The following is a 14,552-nucleotide window of genomic DNA, read 5'->3' on the forward strand; positions in this document are numbered from 1 at the left end:
CGAATCTGCTGGTCTATGATCTGATTCACTTCAGGGTACCTCATCAGTCAGGCAGGAAATAGCTAGATTATCAAGCATCCTATTCTTCTCTTAGATGTTAATACTATTTCCTGGGAGCCTGCAGGGGTATTGACTATTAAGATCAAGATGGTTCAAACAAGATTATTGACAGTGAGTCTTCAAAGGAATTATGCTTACAATGTATAGAAATGACAAGCTATATTATATGCACTTGAAATTTGCTCTAAAGATTCTATTCTAAAGAATGAGATACTGCATTAGTTGCAATTAAGACGTAAGATTCGTGATCTAATCTTTTATAGAATTGTAGAATCAATATTTAACATAAATTTAAGTCTTAGAGATTTCAAATTAAAAATTGAGGAGAAAATAGCCAAAAGTCCCTCAATCTATTGTCGGATTCCCAACTACACACTCATACTTCACGGGGGTCCTATTACACAGTACACCCCCTCTCCCAAACCTTTTATTTTTGATATTTTGCAACTCTTAAACGCTATCTTTTGTCATTAACTAGATATACACATATGTTTGTATACATGTGCTAGGTTTGCCCACTTTCTTCAATTTTATTTTCCTACTTATTTCTGAATTAAGTGGACCCCACATTTTATTCTTCTTAGTTTACTCTTTTAATTAGGTTAAAATTCTCAATTCCAAACATAACTAACAACATGACTACTCTTCAATTGAGTTTCAACCTTTCTTCTTCTTCTACATTGTTCTTAACAAGTAATCCTCATATAACCATAATTGGTTCTCCCTCACTCACTTTTTTTTCATTTCAAAAATCAACTTTTTAAAGAATCCTTTCCGCTTAGCTCATTCTATTTGGAGAAGTACCTATAGTCATGGTGACCCAAGAATGGGGTATTTCAAGATTACTTGTTCCGACATCCAGATAATTTGAACAATGTATATTTCTTTTAAAAATAAATAAAATCTATCTTTGACTAAATAATTGGGTCTTGAAAATTCACATTTTTTAAATCTTTAAGGGTCAGATGTAATGGTGTAGGAGAAAAGTGTTTTTCATGATTCTCCTTACTGGAGGAAGGGAAAACAATGGGTGTACATATGTTGCGGTTCTATATTTATAAGTTGAAGAGGGAAATAATTTATTTTTGGGCATTGACATGGAGAAGAAATTTCAAGCTCCATAACTAGATTTTATTTACCTTGCAATTCTGTATTTATGAGTGAGGAAAATAAATTTTGAACCTTAGATATGAAATAAATAAAAAAATTAGAGGTTCAAGCTTTAAAATGGAAGTTACTATGGGAAGCTTTGAAATGGAAGACAACTTGCAACTTAAAGTCTTAATTTTAGGCCGATTTGGACTTGTATGTGGATTCCAAAATGCTGATAATGTGTTTTAGAAACATCCTCACGCACCTAAGGGAGGTGTATTCACCTTCTTTGACAAGTTACGTTTAAGGGCTACAAAATATCGAAAATAAAAGTTAAGGGGGGTAATAGGACCCCCGTGAAGTATTGGTGTGTAGTTAAGAATCGACTAATAGGTTAAAGGGGCATTTGACTATTTCCTCAACAATTGAGAGTTTGTTTTAACAAAATTGTTAACAAGATCAAAGGAACAAAAGTAATTGGCAAGTTAGAGAATAATTCTAGAAGTGTGCACAATTGGGTATCGAGTTCGATAATGGGTAAATATGATTGCTCAACAACATCAATTCCTAATGAGTAGGCTAGATCAATCAACAATACAATAAGCAAATCTCAATTGTAAATTGCTTATCATAAGAGCTTTTTCAAGCCTCACATGCATACTATACGAACCAAACTATAACCTTAATACAAATCCTTTTTTCAAGCAGATCTAGGAATTGACATCAAAACCTAAATTTCTTTTTCAAGCTAACTTAGCAATTAAATTCAATAAGCAATTATCAATCAAATCATCCACTCCATGCAATCCTTCTCAAGGAAACAAGAAGATATAAGCTATATTTGAGTTCGCCAACCCAAACCATAGATCAAAACACAACAATATGATTGAACCCATTGAAATTAACATAAAATAGAGAAATACACAAGAACCCAATATTCAATTCAACAGACAGCTACAGACACACACCTCTAGAACTAGGGTTTTAGCTACACAGTGAAACTAAAGAGAATTATATCAAATGGATTTTTTTCCATTAGTTTGATTGATTCTATTGTCACATCAAAATTACCATATAAAAACCCCATGAAATTCAAGTACAAAAATAGCCCAACACCCCAAAATCTTAGAAGGTTCTCAGTACTCTCTATTCTCAGTGATAGAAGATGTTTTTCTCTCTCTCCGAAGCAATTTATACTTCTCCAAAAGCTAGCTAGAAATGTACTTCGAGACTCATCCAGTGACACTAGTCGGACTCGCCGGAATCGTCAACTTCCTCGCTTTTCGACTTCAATCTTAAAATTTTAGGTGTTGGACACTTTTGGCAAGCCCAAATGAGTTCGCCTTCCATGATCTATGATCCGCTCATTTGCATCTATGCTCGCCAATTTGTTAATCATTTTCTGCAGGACTTTCAGAATGTTTCGGCGATCAAATCAAACTTCACCGACTAATTTACCAAGTTGTTGTTCTGCATCTTTCCTCGCCGACCTGCTTTGAACTTTTCAGCAGATGTCTCAGTCATATTTAGCTAGGTCCAGCCCTATTGGCAAGTCACCGTTCACACTTGGAGAGTTGCCTTTCTCACCTGACAAGATTCAACCTTGTCTTTTTCTTTATTTTTCTATGTTTCTGGTTTCTTTTTGCATACTGTTGTCCTTGCCTTGTGTCTTTAAGCTTTCATACCTGCAATTCAACAATTTAGCATAAGAAATGGACATAAAAAGGCATTGAGGACACTATTCGGTGAACTAAAAAGCCTTAAATAAGTCCAAAATTTCTGACTCGTCATTACTCCCAAGTTAAAATTTTGTTTGTCCTCAAGTAAATCAAGAGATCAATTAGTTTAACAAAGGTGTTACAAACCGTGCTTCTTGAAAGCTAACATGCAAGCGCTATCACAACTTTTAATTCAAAACCTGCGATTCTCAATTATGTACCAAAAGCTTCAAATAGTGACTAGCCATTATCAATTAAAGTACATGCTCACAAAGGCAAACTAAGGATGCAAAGCTATGTTCCAACAAAAGTATTCAAATGCCCTCACATTAAAAATGATTCTATGCTCTCACAATGCAAATTAAGAATGATTTTTTTGGAATAAAAAATGAACTTCACACTCTCAAAGAGAGAAACATGCATGTTTCAACCCATAGACTTGCCATATTTTCCAACTATCAACTCAATTGGCTTTTGCACGATCCCGAAAGTCTTTCAAGACTTGTAACGGGACTAAGGGTAAATATATGATCATTTTGGTTTAGTGACTCCACTTTCTTGAAGCAATTTGTTTTTCTTTCAACTTCACCACTTCTCCTCTTCTTTCCTCCTTTTGAACATGAGAACTCATTCTCTTTGTTTTCACAACATTCTTATCTTATGGAGCTCATTAGACACCCCATTTATTCAACCAATCAATGTAGTTAAGTGAAGCATTATTTGATGGAAAGAGAGTGTGTACTAAGTAATATGTCTTTGTGGAGGATGCAGATAGAGCATAGCATCGTAATTTTGAGGTGGAGACGGAGAAGCTCATTGTGGACGATTAGCTTAAAGCAGATAGAGAGGCAACAAGTTGTGGGGGCCTCTAGGGAGAGAATGACCACTGATGGCATCCCACAAATTGGGTCTGAGATACTAGGAGTTATGTCTAGTTCCACACCAATGGACTCTTCTACCACTATTACAGACTCTAACGCTTAGTTGCCACAAGTTTTTCTGTACCCCTGGTTTTTATTTTCACTTGAGTGCAGTGGGGACAATGCACACCTTTATGAGAAGGGGTGGGGATAGTCCGTGTGATGAGTATCTTGGAAAAGTCTCAGTAACCAAGATACTTATCTTAATTTGCTTATTGAGTGTCTCAGTGATGTCTTAGTAACCCATATACTCACATGTGTCCTTGGGTTTCCTTGTTGTATTATTTCCTCGAAGACCTTCAATTTTGGTTAAGCATGTAAGTTTTGGATGTTTTGTGAATGTGAAATAAGAATAGGAATGCATGGCATGATGGTTGATGTTGACTAAAAATAGGACCCTCTGAATCATTGATGTCTTGTATCTACTTCTTTGATTGATTGACTATGTCGAATATTTTCATGACATGATATAAACTGATAGGATAAGCATGACTTAAGCTAGAATAAGAACTTGATAAATCTTTGATTGATAGTTAGAATATGTTCCATGTATATGTGAGGTTGTTGCATTATTCTTATCATATGTCCCAATTCAAAACTTGCCCCATTAGTCTTGATAAGATAATTGAATTTTTTATTAGGAAATGATCATAGTCATGGTTGAAAATACTCCACTTAGTCTAAAAATGACCAACCAAATGAATGTGTATCCGTCGATCAAAATATTTTACCCAAAAGCAGACCCTTTTATTGTATTACCCAATTCACCTTCCTGTTTGTTCCTACAAACAACCTGTATTTTTTCCCTGATCACTCCCATGCCAGTGTGCACCTCAACTAAATCAAAATGCCTAAGTTGAGGGTGGTTATTGTAGAGAAAAGTGAGGAAAGAAAAGGGTAAGGAAAAAAGTGTGATGAAAAAAGGGAGATATATGGTTATTGTAGCTATAAAAGGTAAAAAAAAATAAATTAAAAAAAAAGAAATGAAAAAGAGGAATAAAACCCACACCCAAAGCTGTTGAAATAAAAAAACAAAAGGAGAATGGGGGTGGAGTAATCATTTGTTGCAAAAAGAATAGTTAGCTAATGTAGTCACAAGGAGGGCATTAGTCACTATATATAAATATATCATACCCGCCCTCGAGCCTATGTTACAATCCATGTAAAGTTCTATAGTGATTCTAATCCTACTGTGTTAGAGTCAAAGCACAAAAAATAAGAGCGAACCTATGGTATTATGCATGCATGGTTCAAATTTCTTTAATGAGAGTGAGTGTGTACCTAGAACCTGTTCTTGAAAATCATCATATGGTGTGAAAAAGGGACTTCTTTCCGGTGAGGACACAAGTAGCATTGTTGAGAATTTATTATCTATGTGATTTTAGATTGGGTATGTAACCTTATTTGTTTGTATGATTATGTCATTTATTGATACAAATGTGTTAGCTAGAGAAGAGAAGATTATGCACTGGTTGTTGATAGAGAGAAGAGGGTGTCGTTATTGTAAAATCCATATAATTTCCATAGGTTCTTGATCTTCTTTTTCTAGGTGTCGTAATGTGATAGTTGTATCAGTTACTTGATAACAAGTAACGATTTTAAGTTGAGGGTGTTGATGTGTCGTGGATTTATGGCACTTGTAATGCTTAAAAACATAGGATTTTTTAAGTCTTTTAGCGCATGTTAGTAGATGTGATGATTTTTTTCATTGTTTTGTAGGAAAACATGTTTTTGGTAGCTAAAGGATAGAAGCCAGGTGTAAAAGTGATGTGTTGGTTATTTACAAATCATTCTACGAGCCATGGTCTGAACCACGAGTTGTAGATGGTATCATAGATGGAGGATCAAAGGATGGGAAATAAAGTCTGAGAATTACGAGCCGCCGATATGGGTTGTAAATGGTTGTACGATTTGTAGAATCAAGGTCATAGAAAAAGTACTGAAGATCTAAAAAGAGTGGACTTCAAAACTATGAGTGCACATGACAGGCCGTACACAAGTGCCCATAGATGAGATTTGGAAAGTTTGAAAATTGGAGTATTAAAACCTTGATGGAACAGGACGGGTCGTAGAACAGTTCACTTAATGTAAATCTCATACGTGCAAAATAACATGAGAACTAAGCATTTACTGCCATCCACGAGAAGGCGTCACAATCCATAAAGGGAACCAAGGTCTACACTTGACATCGCAAAAGCTACTAAATTCCATTTTCCCAGGTTTTATTTATGATGTTATGTTGCTTTTAAGTTTGAGAATTATTTAGTGAACTACTTTTGTCTTTATTTCTTGAATTCTTGGGATTTTAATTACACATTCATCTTTGATTTTTTACTTTGCAAATCAATTAAGGATTTTGATTATCAATATTCAGATTGTAAGTGCATGAAATCTTTTCACCAAATTATTTTGAATTGTGATCAAACAATTATGAATAGCTAAATTCATAGCAAGGTGTGTGGGAATCATGAGAGATTAACAACGTACACATAATAAATACTAATTCTTGAATGGTGTGCATGCATGTATTATATTTCTCTTTACTTCAATTGTTTTTTGACGGTGACCAATGTTAGATCATGCCTTCTTCCTACATTTCTTATCAAGAAGGTAATGAATGAGAAAAGGGATTATAAAACAAAGATCTGAGGTTATCAAGTCTCACATAATAGCTTGAACTTACTCCGGGATAGGTAATTTGGGATCAAAGATAAGGTTTAGTAAAACATACACCAGTAGACTAACCATGTTGCATGATGAAATTCATCTACTTAGGAGATAAATAACTTACCAATTTTGCATGCTACTGTCATGACCCAAAGTACCCCCTAGGTTTACATGGCAAAAAGGATCTCGAAAGACCTTAAACGAGCCAGTTGACATAAGCATGACAAAATTGTTAGTCCATCTTATTATTTTTACTGTGTTTTACTTATTTCAGTTTAGTGCTTCCTAATTTTTAGCTAGACTTGGTCAACTTTAGTTGCTCAACTTTCTGAAGTTAGTGGCCTCTTTTATGGCTGTCAGTGGCACATGTTCTTATTTAGTTTTAACATCCACTTTGTAAGTGGCTACTAGATAGGAAATGGTTAAGTTTTTCCTTGTATAAATTCAGATCTTCTGCAAATTAATATATAGCTGGAATTTCATAAGTTCACTCTATTTTTTATTCTTCAAATCAATTTCTTTAGTGTTTCTGTTTTAACAGTGGTATCAGAGCCTCTAATTGATCTTACAGGACCAAAAGTTTTTAATCTACAACACAAATGGCATCCAACAACCTACCTTTAAATCCACCATTCACTTTCACCGGTGAAAATTACCAATTCTGGTTTGTGAAGATGGAAGCTTTTCTGGAAGCCTATGAACTTTGGGAAATTGTGATGGAAGATAAAACCACTTGTTGCTCTACCAACAAATCCCATATTGGCTCAAATCAAATCCTGCAACGAAGAGAAGGCAAAGAAATCTAAAGCCAAGTCACTTATGCAGAATGTTGTGGCAAATTCTGTGTTTCACAGAATCATGGCATGCAAAACAGTAAAAGAGGCTTGGGATAGGTTGAAAGAAGAATATCAAGGCAGCAATAGAACACATCAAATGCAAGTGTTGAACCTGAAAAGAGAGTTTGAGTCCTTGAATATGGAGGAGGATGAAACAATTAGTAAATATTATTATCGAATCTCCTTAATTGTTAATAACATTAGAATTCTTGGTGAAGATTTTAAAGATAAACGAATTGTGAAGAAAGTTCTTGTGACTCTTCCTGAGAAGTTTGAATCTAAGATTTCCTCTCTTGAAGAATCTAAGGACCTGAGCAAACTTTCATTAGGTGAACTAATGAGTGCTCTTAAAGCACAAGAGCAAAGGAGGACTATGAGACAGGACAAGTTCACAACAACAATAGGTCTGGGAGATAGTGCAGCAACAGAAGAACCTGGAGTCTCACATGGAGTAGTAGTAGTTGTACCTGAAGGCCCAGGGGCCGGAGTAGGCAAAGATGCCTCTGTAGGTGTGGAGTCTGAAACCACAGCCGGAGGGATGTCTACCGGGGCTGCTTTTTGCATTTTCTTTGCCTGATCCTTAAGATATTCAGCTTCTATTCTCATGATATCAGTGGTTGATGTGGTAATCACTTCCACATCATTCTTTGCATCTCTAGGTACTCGAGCCCGTTTGCACATCTCAGTGATCAAGACTAAGAAAGGAAGTGAGGTCTGATGCTGCTTTGCACACATGAGAATTTCTAAAGCAATGATCATCCCCAAATTGATTCGCTCTCGTGCAATGATCGAGCCAAGACAGGCCGCCTTAGAGTGGCGAAAAACGAACTCATTCTGGGATGGCATTACAGTGCTGCTGATAAAGCCAAACCAATACCTTGCAACTACATGCATGTCATTCTTTATTATCGTGGCCCCTACCTCTAACCAGTTTGGAGTGCCACCACAGATAAGAGGAGCCAACCAGTTCTTTATATCCTTGAACGACTCAGTCTTCATCCTGTATTGGTGATGGTCGGCAATATTATTCGTGCACTCCAAGACTGCATTTATCGTGGTGCTATCACATGATACTTTCTTGCCCCAGACTATCACATAGTTGACTGGTTTGAATGTTGCTGCTTGCTTCTTTCTTTGTGGAATCAAGGCATTGTATGCACTGTAGAATTCTCTAACCCAACTTGGAAGATACAGGCCCCGAGGTTTTAGGAAGATCTGGAAGTTATGAGATTTCAGACATCTCATAATCTCGAGATACCTGTCAACCACTCCATCTGTGTATAGACACTTTTCTTCAAGAATTGTCCTTAAACCCTCTGTTTTTAATCTGTTCATTGACTTGGGAGGAGGACCCTGTATTGGTGGTGCAAGCACCATTGTGTGCTCTGGAACTGGAGGAAGAGATCCAGCCTGAAGAGTTCAGATCCTAGATGGATCGTTCAGCTTTTTAGAGCGTAGTTCTGCTTTCTGTGCTATTATCAGCTCATCATCATCAGAGGTTGCACTTTGGTTTTCCTATTGTTCACCCTCACTCTCAGAAGAAATGAGGTAAGTATCATATATACCTTCACTGTTAGAGCTTGCCTCCAGTGATGCAGGTGATTTGCGTTTACCCTTGCCTTTCCTCCCAGCTGTGAGGAGTTTTGTGGCTTTGCCCTTCGACGTAGCTGCATTCTCATTTATCGCAATCCCTTTGGACTTCTCTTGGCTTGGTGTTATTCTTTCAGCAGCTTGTGATTTAGTCATGTCTGCAAAATCTCGAAGAGAAGTTAGAAAAACTAAAACAAAACCACAGCAGAACAATTTCAGACAGACTCGCCAAACTAGAGGACGAATCGCTAAATTTATTGGGTGAGCTAGATCGATCTCGCCAAAGGAACTAGATCTAAAACTACAGCAAGTAGGCGATGAGTGAACCACTCGGCGTGTTGCCTGTAGCTTTCGTAGAACAAGGACAGGCCTACCGAAAGTTCCAGTGCATAAAGGTTCAAGGGTGCAGACAAAGGGCTAAAGAAAAGCCTTTCGGCGAGTCGCCGAGTGCTTTTGGCGATATCAAGCTTCTCGCCGAAGGTTACAGAATCAATCATCAATAAAAGCATGAAATCAAGGGCGAGATGGGGACATTAGGTGAACCAATGAGTGGTTCGGTGAGCTCGACCCAGCTCGCCAAACGACTCAACGTGCCTATTTTGAACCCAATTTCTCGAATTTAACCCCGCAACCCCCGAAAACAAAATCAAAGCATACACTAGTACAATTAAGGTAGGACCCATAGCACCCAAACACAACCCTTTGAATTTTAATCTAGTTTAAGGCATACAGCTACGGGAATTCAACAGTCACAACTACTCGAGCAAGATTATCAAATTAAATCATGCATGTAAATAATCTAATCCTATCAGGCATGATCAGAACACTTCAACAAGATCAAGCTATTGCAAATGAGTATAATTTTTGATAAAATAAACTCGGGGCATTGAAAACCAACCTTTGGTGTCGATAAAGAAATGATTGAAATGTTAGGCGGCAATGTAATCCAATATTCGAGCACCAATTAATAACCAAAGTACAACAGAAAGAACACCACAAACAGTCCACAAACAAACAGCCAACAAGAAGGCAAAATCGAGATCAATTTTTTGGAGGCAAGTGCCAATTTTCTTTTATATTTATCTAAGTGTTCTCCATACAAGTGAACAACTTACAAAGACTTATACAACATGAAAATAAAGCCTAAAAACGAAGGGGAGATAGATCCCAAGATAAAAGACTAAAGTGGTGTCTTTACAAAAGTATAAAAGTTGGTGGGAAAAGGTGGTCCTTCATTTACATAAATGGAAAAAAGGTGCCTTTCACAAATCAGCTTTCTATTAGCTCTTGGGTTTTGTTTTAGCTACTGGACAAGGTAATTAATTGCTCCCCAAGAGTCTCTAACTAATCTCCCAAGTCTAATTGACAATTAGGACACCGTTTAAGACTCATTGAACAGCAATATGAATCTGCCCCGCTCCTGGAAGCATGGGAAATTAATATAGATTCTTTCGGGGTGGTACACGCTTCCCTACCTGATTTGGTGATGAACCCGGCACCACACAAATGCAAATAATTATGGACTTGGTCGCGGAACTGCAACAAGTCCTCATACTTCTCCCACGTTGCCTCCTCCAGTTTCGTTCCTTTCCAATGAACAAGGAACTGCGTGCTCGAATTAGTTCAGTCTTTGCCACAGATAGATTAATGATCAATAATCGCCTACATCTGCTTGTCCACGGCTGTTGGAGTAATAAAAATTTGATCTCAATCGAAATGCCCCCGCTCTTTGTCTTCCATGTCTTCAAAGTATCATTTTAATTGGCTAGCGTGGAAGACCGAATGTAATTTTAAATGATGCGGCATCTCGACCCTATATGAAATTTTACCCACCTTAGCAATAATCTCAAAAGGACCCTTGTATCGACGAATCAAACTTTGATTCACATTCCACAGCGAATTGAATTTTCTAGGATTGAATTTTATCATAAATCTATCCCCAATTCGATAGTTAACTGGTCTCCGCTTTCGATCATCAAATTTTTTCATATTTCAGGCGCTTTATCAACTTATGACCTTGCAAGATCAACTTGTTCCTCCCACGCTTTGTTCATGTGATAATCACTTAGACTCTTCAAGCCGACGTCGATGGGCAAGGATTGTGGTGTATCAAGTTGCTATCTAGTAGCCAATTCAAATGGCCTTCTATTCGTCGCCTCACTTCGGTTCAAATTATAAGACAATTGGGCAGTGTCCAACAACTTCGCCCAATCCTTTTGGTTGAAATCTGGCAGCGCCAAAACTGGCTCATCAGTAATGGCTTCCTTAAGCTTTTCAAAGGCATCATGACACAAATCAAACCACTCTCACTCATGAATCTTTTTCAGCAAGTCGATCAGTGGATCAACAATATCCGAATAGCCAAATATGAACCGCCGATAATAATTGGCGAGGCTAAGAAAGGACTGTAATTCGGGTACCTTTGTTGTTGCCTACCAATCCCGAACCTCCACCTTATCGTTGTCCATCCTTATTTCACTGTGGCTAATAGTGTGTCCAAGAAACTGGACTGTGGGTTCTGTGAAGCTGCATTTTTCTCACTTCACGCACAAATAGTTCTCGCAAGACTTTGCACAAGTGCTAGAAATGCTCCTCCATATTGTTGTTATACACCACAATATTATCCAAATATATAACTAAAAACTGATCCAAAAAGGGATTGAACATCTTGTTCATCAATGTACAAAACGTCGCTGGAGTGTTTGTCAAACCGAAAGGTATGACCAGCCACTCAAAGGCTCTATAATGAGTAACACAAGTCGTCTTTGGCTCGTCTCCTTCGGCAATTCGGATTTGGTAATAACCCTTCCTCAAGTCCATCTTAGTGAACACTTTGGCTTGCCCCAACCTAACAAATAAATCAGTGATCAAAGGAACATGACATTTGTTCTTTACCGTGACCTTGTTGAGGGCTCGGTAATCAATACAAAAAATGTAGCGTCCCTTCCTTCTTCTTTTGGAACAAAATGGGTGCACAAAATGGCGCCTTAGACGGCATAATATGTCCAGCATCAAACAACTCTTTCAGTTGCTTTCTAAGTTCCTCCAATTCCGGCAGTGCCATGTGATAAGGCGTCATGGCAAGTGGCTTTACTCTGGGAACCAATACAATTTAGTGATCAACTTTCGTTCGTGGTGGCAACTGTTAGGGAAGTTCTTCTGGCGTCACGTCCCTATTATCAAAAAGGACCTGCTCAATACAAGGAGGCAAAGCTACTGCCTCCACTAAGTTTTCGACGCCTTCGACAATGGCAACAAGAAAGGTTGGTTCCCCTTTCTTAAAACCCTTTACAATCTGCATAGCGAACAAGTGCATTCCATTTTGTGGTACCCAAATAAGGGGTACCATGCAAGAACCACCATCATCGCTGATGTGAAGTTGGTTGAGAAACGGCAAAATAAATGCATTACCCTCATACCAAAAATACAGCACCAAAATAATGTCAAACACATCCATGGGTGCAATAGTGAAGTCCATCAACCTCTTCCATCCTCATAAATCAATGGGGACTTTAAGAGCAAAACCATGGACAGTAGTTGGGAGCGCATTGACGATTTTCAACAACGTATCACCGGCAACATAATTCAAACAAAGGTCCTTGGCCTTTTACTCCGTTACAAAATTATGTATTGCACTGGTGTCCACCATAATTTGAACTTCTCTGCTATTCAGCTTTGGATTAACGAACAGTTATTCGCGCAGCCTTAGACGAGCCGGATGGGAAGCCAACGCTGCAAGTGTCATATGATTAAACAAGGCCATGTGATTGAACAAACCCAAGGCCACGTTCTTCCGCTTGTCCGCCCCGCCAACCTATCCACTTTGCTCCCTGGACGATCCATCGATTTGCATCGCAACCTTCCCTTGATGCTTTTGAGTAGCAACCACAACACTTAATTTACTCAATGGCGGACAATAACGAACATCGTGAGTTATCTCACCACAAAGAAAACAGCCCACACGATGTGGAACGCCTTTTTTACACTCCTCATAATTTTTTGCAGAAATGAGAAAGTTGGTTACGATTGTTACCTCTCATGTCGTTGCCTCGGTTGGGAACGGACTTGCCTTTGTTCCGATTGTTATCCACCTTGGGAGGAACATTTTTGCTCCAGTTGTCCCTCTCATTCGCTCCATCGGCATGAAAATCAGTTAGTGATTCAGACACTATGATCACTTTATCATCATTGTTGACTTGTCACCTTTGAATTTCTTATTTGGCCCAATTTTGGAGACCATCCAAGAAATAAAACAACAATTTTTCGTTGGTCAGGCTCCGATTTGAAGAGTGAGTTTTGTGAACTCTTTTACATTGTCACGAATGGTGGAACTTTGCTTCAATTCCTTCAACTTCTGATGAGCCTCATGTACTACGTTTTGAGGATTAAAATTTACGATTTAACTCCTCCTTGAACTTCCCCAAATCATTGATGGAACAGGCCCCTCTCTCCATGTCTGCCTTTTTTCTTTGCCACAATAACATGGCAGTGTCGCTCAAATACATAGCTATTGTCCAAATTTTCGCAGCTTCACTAGTAATGTTCACATGCTCGAAATAAACATCTATTTTCCACAAGAAGTTCTCCATGTCTTTGGCATTCCTTTCACCACAAAAGTCCTTTGGTTTAGGAGCCTCAATATGTGTCTCACGAATAGTAATGGGACCAGCTAATCCCGCAACAGGAGTCTCATCAACCTGTGTTTTCAAAGTATCAAATTATCTTTGAAAAGCCGAGAGAGCTTCAGTGATTTTGAGTTCAACGTTGGTCAACCATTCCTTATTCACTTCCTCAAGCTCAATAAAGTTACTCTGATAATTTTCTCATCGAGTTGTCTAGTGTCGAAACCTTCCCCTTCTTCACCATACGTTTTACCACAAATTGGTGGGTTAGAAGAGGAGTCCCCCACCTTACTTTTATCATATTTCTTGGCAGCATCCTTCCGAATCTCCTACTCCCTTTCTTGAACAGCCTCTGCATTGCATTGCAACTTCGACGTCATTTTCAAAACTAAGCTCTGATAACAGTTGTCACAGGCCTATTTTCAAAGGTCTCGTGGGACAGCCAAGCTAGGCTTGCACAATACCATTTAAGCTCAGTCCTAACAAAAAATTAGCACTAAAGTGCAACAACAAGTACGCCATAAACAATCCACAAACAAACAGCCATCAAGAAGGCAAAATAGAGATCAATTTTCGGGAGGCAAGTGGCAATTTTCTTTTATATTTCTCTAAGTTTTCTCCATACAAGTGAACTACTTACAAAGACTTATACAATATGAAAATAAAGTCTAAAAATGAAGGGGAGTAAGGTCCCAAGATAGAACACTAAAATAGGTGTCCTTACAAAAGTATAAAAATTGGTGGGAAAAGGTGGTCCTTCATTTCCATAAATGACAAAAAAGTCCTTTTCATAAATCAACTTTGTATCAGCCCTGGGGCTCCATTTTGGTTGCTGGTCAAGGGAATTAATTGCTCCCTAAGAGTCTCTAAGTAATCTCCCAAGGCAAGTTGACAATTGGCACATTGTTCGAGACTCATTGAACCGCAATATAAATCTGTCTCACTCTCGGAAACACTGGAAATTAATGTAGCTTCTTTCGGGGCGGCACATGCTCCCCCACCTTATTTGGCGACGACCCTAGTGCCACACATACGCAAATAATTATG

This window comes from Solanum stenotomum, chromosome 12 (genome assembly GCF_019186545.1).
Source record: "Solanum stenotomum isolate F172 chromosome 12, ASM1918654v1, whole genome shotgun sequence".
Classification (NCBI taxonomy): domain Eukaryota; kingdom Viridiplantae; phylum Streptophyta; class Magnoliopsida; order Solanales; family Solanaceae; genus Solanum; species Solanum stenotomum.